Source organism: Acanthochromis polyacanthus, chromosome 23, assembly GCF_021347895.1.
Source record: "Acanthochromis polyacanthus isolate Apoly-LR-REF ecotype Palm Island chromosome 23, KAUST_Apoly_ChrSc, whole genome shotgun sequence".
NCBI classification, from domain to species: domain Eukaryota; kingdom Metazoa; phylum Chordata; class Actinopteri; family Pomacentridae; genus Acanthochromis; species Acanthochromis polyacanthus.
This window is the reverse complement of record NC_067135.1, coordinates 10,108,317-10,122,342: the sequence shown is the minus strand read 5'-3', so window position 1 is coordinate 10,122,342 and position 14,026 is coordinate 10,108,317. Positions and strand designations below refer to the sequence as shown.

The window sequence follows — 14,026 nt, the reverse complement described above, 5'->3', positions numbered from 1 at the left end:
GGTTTTTAATGTGCCACCTCAAATTACAGCGAGCGCTGCTTAGCATTCATTCGTCACACCGCTATGAGGCCATTCAAGTGTTAATACATTCGTTTTTAAGCGATGGGAAATTTTTTTGTGATGCTTAATTTGCACCCTGACATACACAAATACACCGAGGTGAGTTTTACACACAGAGCTCTGATGTGTCTGCGCTCTGAGGAGAGGTGAAATGGTGAAATGGGGCTCTTACAATGCAGTTAGAAGCTGCTGCACTGTGACTTCTATCTGTTGCAGGACACATTTTTCTTGGTGAGCTTCTTCTGGAGCTAAAGCTCACAGTCAATCATCTTCTCTGCTCTCTAGAAATGACCAGAGGGACCAAAGAAATTGCATCAGGGTTCAGAGGAGCAGGAAGATAGAGAGAGATGAGGGACAGCTGAGTCAGTGATCTTGAAACTGATTAAGTCAAACTGTTTGTAGAGAGAAATAACTTAATTTCACTGTTGAGTCATCTGGTAAACAGTTTTTTTAAATTATTCTATTCATGGTTTACGCTGTCAAATGTGAGATAAGAATAAAAGTGCCCCTCACAATACTCTAAATCCAAAAATGGGATTTAACTTGGAGTATTAACAGCAACAAAAGCACAAAATCCTATACATCCAATCCAATTAATTTTTGAAAATCATTAAAACCTGTTTGCTTGCTAGTTTTCTGTGATTTCTCACTCATCAATCAACAACAAATGCAGCTGGAAATACACTGAGGGTAAACCTGACAGGCAAAACGGCCGATTCGCAGCACAAACAAAGCATTGCACCGGCTTTGCACACTAAACTTTGCAAACATTCATGAGCTGAAGTGTCAAAATTTGCAACAGCTCTGGTAAACACTTCAGACAAACCGTCAACTTGTGAAACTGTCCCGTGTTCATTTCCGGGATTAATTATTGTGAGATTGTCTTGCTGAGTCTGTGAGGGAATTTGCGTATTTGCCGAAGAGCACAGGCTTACAACCAAGACGGACTGTCTCCTCGTATTTCATACTTGAAAAAACACAATCTGAAAGCGCCAGGATCTGGTGTGGGGTGTCAGGAGAAAAAATAAATAAAAAATCCAACACCTCAGTGAGTATAGAAACATTTGCCGGCAGCAAGGTTTCACAGCAGTTCAACAGCAATTTAAATTTTCACAAGTTTGGTAATGTTCTTCTAGCAAAATGCAGCTGTAAGCAGACAATCCTTCAAATAAAAGAGCTCCTGTTATGGCTGGTGTCTGAAATATCCTTGAGGAAATAAGATCCAGCTGCAGTGACGCTGTGCCATCCTGTCGTCAATAAAACTTCCAATTCTCATCTGTGATCGGCTGTTCATGACCTCTCAATCGCCTTAAACTGTGCAGAGAGGGTTAACAGTGCCGCCTGGGCGGGCAACAGAAAATCCTATTTCATGGTCAAGCTGTGGCGTCACGGCGCTGTTCTGGATCTGAGCTGGGGGTCAATAGGCAACCGATGAATTTCATTTCCCATCTTCATAGGCCAGCAGCAGAAATTGAGCAGAAACATCGGAGAGTTGAACAGATAGAGGTTGAATCATGCGGCAGGGAGCTCAGTTTGACGGTAAGGATTTTAAGCTTATTCAAGAATTGGCACCAATTAGTGTGAAAAACTATTTCATAAAGAGAAAAGTGCACACATTGTTTCTAGCTGAATAAAATGGAGAATACTGTAACACAGTAAGCATCTCTGGGTGCAGCTTGTGGCTGAGCACACACAAAACGGAGGTACATTTATGAGAAGGTTGCATGAATTTTGACCCTCTTTACTCGTGGCATTCAATCAGCTGAAAAAATTTTAATTGAGGGTGATAGAATCTTTTAACTCTTTTGCTTTTCTCTTTAAAGCAAGTTAGTTAACACATTCAACTTTTTATTAAACCACTCATTTGCGGGCTTTTTGCTCATTTCAACTTAATTTAAACCCACATTTGCTGCCACAGTTTAGTGTTTCTCGAGTGGAAAATCAGATTTAACCGTTGACTTTCAACAGAGTCAGTTATTTTCTGCAATAAGCATGGATTTACACCAAATTCCCACCTCTGAAAAGATCCTTCAGAGCAGGAGCTCCTTTATTGCCTGCAGGATTGTAAACCTATAAGCTCAGTCAGGAGCGTACTCTTTTTATTCTTGCCCTCAGACATGACTTGCACATCAATTATTCACATTCTGCCGTTTGCCAGAAGTGGGGAATTGAATTTAAACCCAATAAAATCCTGGTTTGAACATAAATCATGAGGGATTCAGAGTTGAAGTTACACAGAATGTACGACAGAGGGTGCAAAAAGGTGAGGGTGAAGTGTGGTTGATTGGATGAAATAAAAGACACAAAGATAGGCAAAATATGTAAAAATAATGAGAGCACAACTGTCTTAATAGTGAACATGAAGCCTGAGGGTTTTGTAAATGTAAGTTGGTGTTACATGAACGGAGTCAAGCTGAGGTCATAAATAAAATCAGCAGAGATATTTTCAGTGATCCCATACATAAGTCTAACCTAACAAATGCAGTAGGATCTCAGCTTAACAGCAGAGAAGGGGAATAAACAGTCTAACTTGGCTTTTATAAAGATTATAATGACTGATTTGAACTTATTTGTGTTGTAAATGCATTATTTTTTCTCAAAACACCTGGGAACTAAACGCCTAAACCCGTATTTTTCTGTGCCGGCAGATGCATTGTGACAGCCCACATGCTCACGAGTCCCCTTGAAACGTACAAGTATTTTTTTTTTTGCACTGTTCTGTCAAAACAAAAGCTGCAGCAGCTCTGCCTGTGTGGCATGAACCCACTCATAATCTCAGAGAATAGGCAGAGAGAGCCTCTGCAGTGACCACCTGCTACGGCAAAAAAGAAAAAAGAAAAAAATCACGACAGTTTTGTGTTTGTGGCGGAACCCCCCCCCCCCCGCTGTGGGTCGTGAACATACAAACAAAGGCATGTATTATAAAGGGAAATCATTAAAAACACAATATAAAACATACTTAGGCATGCATTGGTATGCTATGGGTTTACAAAAACCTAGAATGCATACACAAATCAACTCAGTACCCGTCCCATCGCTTATTTTGATAGCCCATTATAACACCATGGTTGACTGATCAGACTTGCAAAGAAGGGGCAATCAGTATTAGCATAGGTTATACCCATGCAAGGGTTATAAAACAGTAGTAGGCAATCAAAGCTGCTGCACGTGAGGTGACTACATAGTGACACCGCAGGACCACAACTAAATTCACGGTGTTTTATAATTGTTTAAGAGCCCAAATTAAGCTATTCTGATGATTTGTTCTTGTAAACAACAGCAAAAGAGGTAAATGAGACCTCACAAACAGTGCGTAAAGTTTAACGACAGCCAGAAAGCACTGACTGCTTTTTCATCATTTTTTTTTTAGCCTCTCTCTCCTTTGCTATTCCACACTTTCCAACTGGAGAGTCCACTTTCACATGTCACCAACCTGCGCTGGCCAAAGTCGCTGAGCACATGGATCGTTTTGTTAAAGGACAAGTAATTGTGTGCAAGTGGTGCGCTCTGATTGCCTCTGGGCTTCTTCAAGACCAATTTGTCTGCCTGTCACTTGAGGGCCAGGGCTCAGAACTCAGCGTGGGGCATCGGGGAGGGGGAAATGTGATCTCCTTGTGACGAAAGCTTTGTCCTTGTGTTAGCTCGCTCGCTGGGTGCATTGTGCATGTTTCTGGGCACTGACAAATGTGAAATGTAAGCACCTGTTGCTATAGAGCTCAGTATTTCAGACACATATGACTCAAAAACATCGCCTCTGTTGTAAATTATCAGGTTAATTCATCTCCTTCCTGTGAGAATCTAAGTAGCAAATGTTTGACAAATTCATCTCTAAAGTGGACTTAAAAATCGAACAGGAAGAAAACAAATATTCAATAGATGCTCTTCCGCCGTCTTATTTATTCTCCACGATCCAGAGAGAATTAACACCTCGACTCGACTCCAAGCAGATCACTTAATCAGCATAACCTCCTCAAAGTATCATTCAATATGTCGATACTATCCTTTCATGAATCACACCGGCACCGTGAACAATCTATAACAAACCCATCTGTTTCGAGCTAAATGGGATTTCACACATCCCATCGGCGTCTTTCTCCAATAAAACCGACGCGCAGCGAATGCATCCCCAACCCGCGAAACGCAATCTCGGAAAACCTCATTACAAAAATATCATGTCGCATCTTTAGAGGAGAAATCATCACCTACACGGCGTCTTCCCTCTTTGGAGTATTTTCTGTGTGCTCGCTCCAGGCTCTGGATTTAGCCAGCCATTACAGAACAAGGGCCATTTTTCATGTGTAATGGGGTCCTCCATTAAACATGAACCTGGAGGTACTATCATTTAGCTTGGCGCCATCACTTCCACAAACCAGCGGCAGATACTACAAGAGATACAGCCTCTATGAGACACGATGACAAAAGGGTAAAGCTTCAGAGGGAGAAGGGTGGGGGGTGGGGGACTAATTGAAACATAAGAAAACATCCAATTGAAAGCTGTTCACATTCAACCCCGAGTGTTCTGCAGCTACAAGGGAACCGATTTCCTTTGACCTACAGCTTTAGAATACAGTACTTCTTAAACACTGTGCACCTCCTCCTTTGATAAAATCTCAATGTTTAAAATGAAATTAGATTTGTAGCTAGTAGAGCAGAGAATCTTGCTGCAGAGGAGCAAAATAAACCCACAAAGGGACATACTATTAGAATGATATTCAACCCTAATGAACGCTAATGTTGCCTCAGCGTTTGTTTGCTGTGTAGTGAGGAAACCGTTTGCTTACATATTCATCACATCAGCTTTACAAGGTGCTAGTGTGTCAATAGTATTTTTACACAGAACGGTTATTGCAGGTTTATCACTTGAGAAAATAGCGTTTTGAATACCATGCCGCACATTTTACAAGCCAAACTATGACACTATAAGCAGCAATACACTGTCGGTGTCTAAACCCATGCAAACTGAATATGTGATCAGGTTTAAAATCAAGTCATCAAGATTTAAGAACAACCGGTTTAAGAACAACCTTTTCATATTGCCTAATCAAAATCCATGTGTGTCTGATTACACACACAATACCAGTGTGAAACATGGCAGAGAAATCCAGCCTGCCGCTGCCCCGTGCTGAAACCCCACACCACTATCCCTGCACGACAGACAATATCGGCCTCCCCCATGAGGGCCTTGTCTTTGATGGCAATTTCCATCGGCGCATTGTGGAGTAAAAGTGCTTCAGTTGCAGCCGCCGACAGGACACCGGCACTCAATGTTTGCCCTTTATGTATGAAGTCATAGCTCATCAGACCGCCTCAGTGAAGTGACAGACTCTAAATCAGAAAGCTAATGAAAAGTTAAAGCGGAACTGTAATAAAAATTCATAAAGAGCAATCCGAGGCGGGAGAAGTGTAAAGTTTGGCAGGTATGCTAATTTAATTTAACTGTGTTTCTAGTGTACACAATTAGAAAATTCACGATATAAACGAGAATCCCACCTGGCATTATTACAGCCAGTCTTACACTTCCACACGGCACACATGCATAAATGCATGCAATACTCGACAATGAAGACACTGCTTATAAAGTTGCCTCGGGCAGGATGTTCTATACTTAAAATATATTTTAATACATTGCATTGTAAGTGAAATGCAATCCCAAAGATAGAGGGAGAAAACTACATGCTGTGATGTGATAGTAATGAGGAATGGTTTGGATACCCTACTGCTGAAACCCAATTAAAATGTCTTAAATTTCTCTTTAATGGCAGCATGCATTCAACACAGTCCACCACATGTTGGCTTTTCTCGCTGAGATCAAACCAAAGCTTATATTTTTTTTTATGCAAGGCTAATCAGAGGATCTAAACAAGCTCCTATGGACAAGTGCATGCTCACAGTGATGAATATTCACTAAAATTCAATTAATCATAAAGTTGCTGAGTAGGACTTTCATTTTCGATAATAAAATGTAGCAACATCGAGCTCATCCATCTTCCGCATCATTTCAATACGCCGGATGCTTATATGAAGCCATTAAATGTCAAAAAGCAGCTTAATGATTGTGTGACGGTTTGTTTGATGACTATTCCTTCTGCCCAGGAACTTATCAAGTGTCTCAACATGATGGAAAAGATTGATTAATTGGAATTTTCACCCTGGTTAGTATCAGAAGAATCACACTTTGCAATTGAGTGAATGGATTTTTTCTGGTTTGACATATAATTATGAAAGAAAACTGTAAAAATAGCAGGGACTTTTCCTAAATTATCAGGTTATTTGTATACTTTAGGACATTTGTGCTTATATGTAGTATAAATATACAGAAAACAAAGTTCAGTCATCATTCTGCTGTCTAGAGAAAACTAGTCAGATGAAAACAAACTAGTGTTTTGTTAGTTTACATTTTAGACCATAAGAAAATAATTCCATGCTATTTCATACAAGTAGGAACTGAGACACACCAACAAAGATAGTATTTATCTTTTTATTTTGTATTATCTCATGTTCTATATGTGGAATTCCTCCTGTAACTAAAACATGTTAACGCCTCTGATGAAGGCTGCAAACAGACAATACACAACTATTTACTTGTCTCTCAAGCCTGAATTTGCACTCTCTCAGTCACATAACAAGATTATAAATCAAAGCTCTTGAGCTGAACCCGAAGGCCTGTTGATGCCAAAACCTCAATTCTGCAGAGGCAAAACTCTGAGTTCAAATTCATCTCCTGCCTCCGAAGATAAACGGTTTAATCTTAAGATACAGTTGGCTGTTGGGAGCACTTTTTCTTTGACCGATGCACTGCAAATGGTGCATCGCAGCATCTAAAACAAAAACCAGGCAACGTAAAGTGAAGTTGCTACTTCATCTATTTTGATGTGTGCAGAATCTGAAGATACTGTATGTCTTTAAGCTTGATGTCATCAATTTCACATGAGACTGTGACATGATTCTCTGCACAAACACAAAGTTAAAACACAAATATCTTTACTGCAGACATATTAAGGCACCATTCTTATTAAATATAGAACTTAGCAGGTTTTTTTTCTTTTTAGTTTGATAGAAACTGTCAGTAGATGCAGTTTCAGAAGTTAAAATTTCATTAAAAGCACTATTTTTTATTTGCTTTCACTCTGGTAACATTGGCACACAGTGAGAGAGAACGCTTGGCTTCTCCAACAAATCGGACACCCCTGAGAATAGTTTTTCTGGCTCATTCCCCGACATCAAGTGATACATTTCACAAAAGACGAGAATGGAAATACAGGAAGCAAATATTGCTTTGTCTGCATCTCTATTTTCTCCTCAGCTTTTCCATCTCCGCTCCACTGACTCCACTCTATTTACTCTCGCAAAGCTCAGATTACACTTTTTTCTGTCTCCACAAGCTCAAAGGTGTTTTTTGTACTGTATATTACAAGACAGGGATCCCCAGGCCGAAGAAGACGTTTGCAATTACACAGCTTTTGTTGTCAAGTTTCTGTTTGTTTTTATTGAATATCTTGCTGCTGTGTTAACTTTCTACACTTGTAAAATCCTTCATGGTGGGAATTGAAAGTGTGTTTTTGCATGTTTTAACAGAACTTTAAATGACTCCAAGTGGTTTTAATGGATTGAACTTCATTGTTGCTGCAGAGCATGAAGCTAAATACTCCAACATAGCCAGCTGTGTTTTGGTCTAAATGCATAGAGGCAGCTGTGTAGTCATTATCATGAGCCTCACCACAAATATGTGTTTGCACTGTCCTCAAGCTGTCCGACCTGTCAGACTGGGTTCTGACCTAATGTGACCTGGTTAAAGCCATCTGTCAACAGCAATACTGTAACTGTCAATGGGAGACAGAAAATACACTGGCCTCTGCCTGTTTCTTGTCAGGCAGAAACCTTGCAGCTTTGCATTCAAATGAGTGATCATAATGTACGTTTATTTAAAGGCACAGATTTCCTTTGGTCGGTCAAGACTGTTGCAACTACGCCGATACTCTGCTGCTCAAGCAATACATTTGCTGTAATCTAAGATTATTGCACAGCATGTCAAACGGCAGATCTGTTTTTATACCAAGCTACACTAGAAATGGTTAAAACAGAATAACAGATCAGGAAGAGGCACAGATTTCCTTTGGGGCCACGGTTTAATCACAGGAGACAGCAGGAGGAAAAATAGACCGAAGAACCTAAAAGGAGGGACAAGAGCAAAAGGGTGATCCATCCTTATTAGGTACAAATCTAATGTATCAAGCAGCAGTCGGGGGCAACAGAATGGTCTGGCTCATCTGTGAAGCAGCGCACAAGAGGAGATTCACCCTTGCTGTATTGGCCAAAGCTTGCCGACTGGTGAAGCAGAAGTACTGTAACTGGCAAACACAAACACCTTTTTCTGTGTAGCTTTGCATTTAAATTGAATTTACGACGGTTTCAGTGGTGCATAGAGAATGCAGGAGACTGAGGAGAGATTCTAAATGACACCTTGCTTCCACAGAGGATGCTCTGTTGCTTGGACTGTCGTACATCACCTCCTCTCCTTGTCGCTACATTCACACATTGAGCTGCGACCATCTAATCAGCTTTCAGGGCGTTTTGTGATGTCATACCGCACGGACAACAACAACTAGTGCTTTCACGCCATTAAAGATTTAAGATGTTCTGATCAATGTGCCGTTGTTTGGACATTAAAGAAGACTCAACTGGCTTTACTTGAAGCGGCTGTTCAGCAACATCGGCCCGATCGATTCATCACGGTTCCCATTCTTTATGTACCTAGATCTAAAACAGCTTAACAGACAAAAATCAAGACTCAGGATGCAGCATATGTGAGCCTGCATTGCTGTTTTAAGGTCAAACCAAGACACAATACTGTAACTATTCAAACTTCTGGTAAGTGTTTTGACAATAAGAACCATGCAAAAGCTGATTTTGAGGGGTATTCTTAAGAAAATGGGGCTGGAGGGATTTTAAAATGAGTGACAACTGAAGGAAAATACAGCAGTTTTATTAAAGAAGTAGATATGGGACAGATATTTGGCTTTTACAGTGACAACTCAGGGTGGCTGTGGCTCAGGTCCACTATTTGCAGGGTTGGATTTGTGTAGTTGTTCCCAATTGCAGGACAGCCCCTTGCATTGCAGCAGAGATGCATTAGAGTGTAATGGGTAAACGAAAAACATTGTAAAGGGATTTTTAAAACCGCTATGGTACATAAATGGAGACTATTTAGCATTTTATTACAGGGGAGATAGAAAGAAAGTTTAATAAAAACAACCCTTTAACTGGTTGAGATCTTCACACCCACAGAGACAATGTGTCACCTCAGTTCAAATTCAGGCACATGCAGAAGTACACAAAAATGCTGATACAACACCCACCTTACAGAGACTAATGAAGCAGACAACAGTTACATTACTTGGTTCACTCCTGCTAATTTAACATTTAACTTTCATCTTCCACTGGAGGCATGTGAACTCCCTTCTTACGCTTTAGCAGTGATGTAAAACAGCCAAGATCACCTCCTGTTTACACCTGCCTGCTGTTGACACAGAGTTAGCCAGGTAAGTAATGGGGCCGAGGGTGGATCTGTCAGCAGAATGATGGAGAAGGAGCTCCATTTTCTGCACGACCGTCCACGACGAGCTCTGCCAGAGAGAGAGTGACTGATTATACCGGTTTACAACTGAGGTGTAGAGAGTTGATGAGGGGGAAATGTATATGGGCTCAAACTTGGCATGAAAAAAGTAACTGTCTACATGTTCAGATACCGCGGCCTCGATTCCTGCAGGTGGAATGTATGGCTCGGCTTTAGTGTCCTTTACACAGACGTTATATAGTCAAGATCGCAGACGGTGCGCTGAGGATTCTGGTCACACAGCAGCACTTTGTCCTCTTCACCCTGCAACACTTACAAACTAGATGTCTCCACAGCAAAACCATGAAGGTGATTTTCTTTGCCTGACCTCTGGAGCAGCTGAAGTTATTCAAATTAAATTGCAAATAACCCCAATGCAAAAAACTAAACAATGTAACAAGAGAAAATACATACTTCAGCATATTCAAGATTCCGTCCTGCAACACTGAAGTACCTCAGATGCCAGTAACACTTACAGTGTATAGCACAGCATATGATCTCCATGAAACAGTATGTATACACAGTGTGTGTGGCTGCAGACTTTCTTGGTCACCTAAAGAAACAAAGAGCTGACTTTGACTCAATGACACACCAACACGAGAGGCAAACCTGCTCCACAGTGAACAGGGTGTAATTAAGAAATAAAACGCTGTTTACACTACCTGCCTTGATATACGATGTTTGTGCACATTTGTTTTCCTGACCTGGTGTACTTCATTAACTTAGAAGAAACAAAACCTGCCAAGAAATAATAGGTTTTGTGCAGTATTATTATTGCCCGTCCAAATCTGGAGAAGCACAAAGCAGCAACACTATTAATTTGACCAGAACATTCTGGCCTGACTGCAAGTTTGATCAAAAGTCACAGAGACAGCGCTGCATAGTGAAAATGTCAAAAAAAAAAAGAATATAGTTTGAAGGAATAACGGGCTGTCATTTGCGTCCTGCCTCTTGTCCATCTTTTCATTTCCTCTGTTTATCCAGCCGTTTGACATTTTGCGCAAACGTCTCCTTTCGGCGAGGGGAGATTGATCCGTTTGAAATTTCAATCTGCGGCCAATCAAAGAAGACATGAAAACCATTTGAGAACAGTCACTCTCATCAAGTGGATCCGCATGGCGCCTGAGGAAAATGAAATATGAAAGAGAAAATAATAAAAAAAACAAAAGCCCTCAATTCCCAAAGGACTTTTACTCTCAGCACTTTCTTTGACATGACTAACGTTACTATGAATATAGCCGTGCACGAGAAAATGTGCGCGCATTAACTAAGTTCCCCGTCTTTCCCTCGAGTCTCCGCTCCGACCCTCCAAGGTGTATTGATTTTCTTCTGTTGGTTGCAAGGCTGCAGTTCCAGTAATTGCCAGCTAACGGTGCGTGGAGAGGACATTGTCTTTTGTACCGCAGAGCGTCTGGGGCGAGGGAGGGGGGTTTCACTTTTTGTTAAAACACAGGCAAGGCAACTGACATTTGGAAACGTGAAACTAAAGAGGCCCAACGGGATCTTAAAATCAAGTGATTACAAGTGTGAGGAGGGAGATAAAGTTGCAGCAGGAGTGGACTGATGCAAAGCAGGAAACAGCAAGGATAGAGGACAGGATGGAGAAAGAAAGAGCATGCAAGAGAGAAGGTTATAGCATGGGAGGGGAAAACTTTTTAATTTAAGTTAACAATCGGAATGATCGCTTGAAGGAGAGTGAGGAAGAGCGCTGGGATAATAGAACAATTCTCTGAGGTGATAACAACAATGAGCAAAGAAAACAAATCCACTCCAAACAAATAACAGCTCCTCTTAATACCCAGCGATCTTAAAGGGCAGAGTCTTGCTTGGGCAGTTCTTTAGTGCTTTCAAGCTCTCGTCCGCTGATGCTGCTTCTTTCTTCATATCATTAACTCATGCACCAAAGACCCTACTTTTATTTTTGAGCTAAATTTCATGCTCGGTTCAGATAACAGCAATAATAATTCATCCACAGTAGCTTGTAACTCATCCATGCACAGCCAAACTAAAAATAACCCAGCCACTGCTTCCCCACAAACATTAGTGCAAATGGGGAAAACTGATTACTACGGGTGAATTCAAATGGGCAGTGGCACGGAGTAACCACAAGCCAATCTAGAATGCAAATGCAGACAGATGAACAGAAATGCCATCCAGGCACTCGGAGGGATCTCGGAAATTGGCGGATGCTGCGGTGGGGGACGCAGAGCCGATCGATTCGAGCACAAAAACCACAACTCCTGTGCGAGAATACCTCCACAACTGCCTTGTTCATTTGTAAGAGGCCAGTTTGACAACACAGTGGAGTGAAAACATACACACACACAAAAATGGCTTGGCTGATTTGGATGGCAAATGCAAAATGAGATACACATTCATTTAAAAAAAACTAGCTTAAAGATTTTAGAATATACTGTACACTAAAAAAATCTGACAAGAGTCCCTTGACACACAAAACTGTAATCACTCTTCAACTCTGATGGTGACATTTAGTGACAAGCTCATCATTAGACAATTAGTTCTAGTAATTAATAATGCTGACAGTTACAGGGCTGGTGAAGGAGAGAAGCACACTCTAAAAAAATGTGATCAACCAGCAGCTGGGGCAGGAAAAAGAACTGGAAAATAATGGAAAATAAGCATATTGTAAGAACACAGTAATTCACCATAACTAAAATGAATTTTCAAGCTTTTATTTTACATGATACTGTGCAATGTTTCAGGATTTTTAAAGTAATTTGAAGGATATTTACACGTGTTAAAAACAGTGAAATTACTGGAAAATAGTTAGGCAAAGAAAGAAAGAAAAAAAAATCACTGACCAGTGCAGTTATTAGTGGTGCTTTTTTATGCAAAAAAAATCATGTAAAACATGTGTGTACTGTTAACTTTAGATTATACCAAGCGTCATGATTTTTTACATATTTGAGTGCATTAAAATCTTCCATATTTAATGGATACATCCACCTTAAAAAAATCATGGATTTACCTAGGAAAAAAAATGTCAAAATACAGTAACTACAAAAGTAATTATAATATACAATATACTGTGAATTTTAGATAAGAAATAATAACATAATTGTGACATAATGAAATAATTCATGTAAAACTACTTTCCAAACATGACCTCAATATTACCAAGGTTAAAGAATATTTTCTGTTTAGTTTTACAAGCAGTTATCATCCAAATTAGATGGTGAAATTCAGAGGCCCTGACAGTCAGTCATTCTCAGACAGGCAAAAGGAGGATCTGGGTGGAACCAAGCAGGAGGGGGTTTAGCAATTATAGGACATCAACAGCAAGTTCTGATAATACTCGTGACATAGCCAAGCACTGTGTGTGTTGCCTGAATGAGCCAAGAAATCTGTGCTGCTCTGGTGTTGGACGACAACACAGCAGCAGAAACCAGAAACCAGGAGGAGGCTGGGACACAGTGCAACAGAGAGACAGTGAACCGGGCTTAAAGGGAAGCTGATATGGACACGCATATCACTGTAAAACGTCTTGGTCCTGCACTCGCCAAAAAAGCAGCGAACCTTGGGAAAGGGGTCACGGTGAAAAGTCGGGATGCAAGGTTAAAAGAAAGCTGTTCCCAGATGACACCGATACTTGTTTTTCCGTTATGTAAGAGGCTTGGCAGAGATGCTTTGAAGTTGTAGATTACTACGACATCTCAATCTGTTGCTTCCAGACAGACGTCTCGGTAAACGTAATTAATTACTCTGCAGTGACAGAAACAACACAGCACAGGTCTACTAGTGTCCTTTCACATATCTGGGAAGCAACAATATAAATCCATTTATAAAGATGCAAAAAACTTTCCTCAAGTTTCTCTTAAAGGACATTTTAAACACTACAGAGTGAAGATGGAAGTAAAACCTTTTGTTGCTTTTTATCCTGCTTTGACTTGCAATCATTCTAAATCTAACAACATGTGGACAAAGTTCAACAATAAATGCATCAAACTTAGAATACAGATGTTTTGGAGGTTGTATTTTCTGAACAGAGGGTTAAACACATTATAGCACAATGAGTAAACTGCAAGTAAGCAATCACGTCTTGCTCAACACCCTCACTACTTCACATCCTGATACACCCAGATGCTTGTCAGCTAAATCGAACAGATGTCATGTTATTTCACGGTGTATGAAAGGAAACCTGATGTAACGTGGCTTTCCATCTGTTATTGTTTCGCCTGTCCAAACAACATGGAAGAATTCTACTACAGACAGACATACCGCTTCACTGCACAGCAGAAAAAAAAACGCAGCTTGTGGCAAAGAAAATGAAAGGTTTGAGGCTCCCTTGTCAGTTTTGTTCATTATAAATTTTTGTAGCCGCTTCACAGAGGC

The 14,026-nt window shown here is 40.5% G+C and overlaps 1 protein-coding gene across 5 annotated transcripts in view; it reads right to left on the bottom strand.

Annotated features, from left to right (window-relative positions):
• The window catches only part of kcnip4a (potassium voltage-gated channel interacting protein 4a), a 137,491-nt gene that overhangs the window by 71,576 nt on the left and 51,889 nt on the right, over nt 1–14,026 (bottom strand). The gene's annotated exons all lie outside the window — the stretch shown is intronic.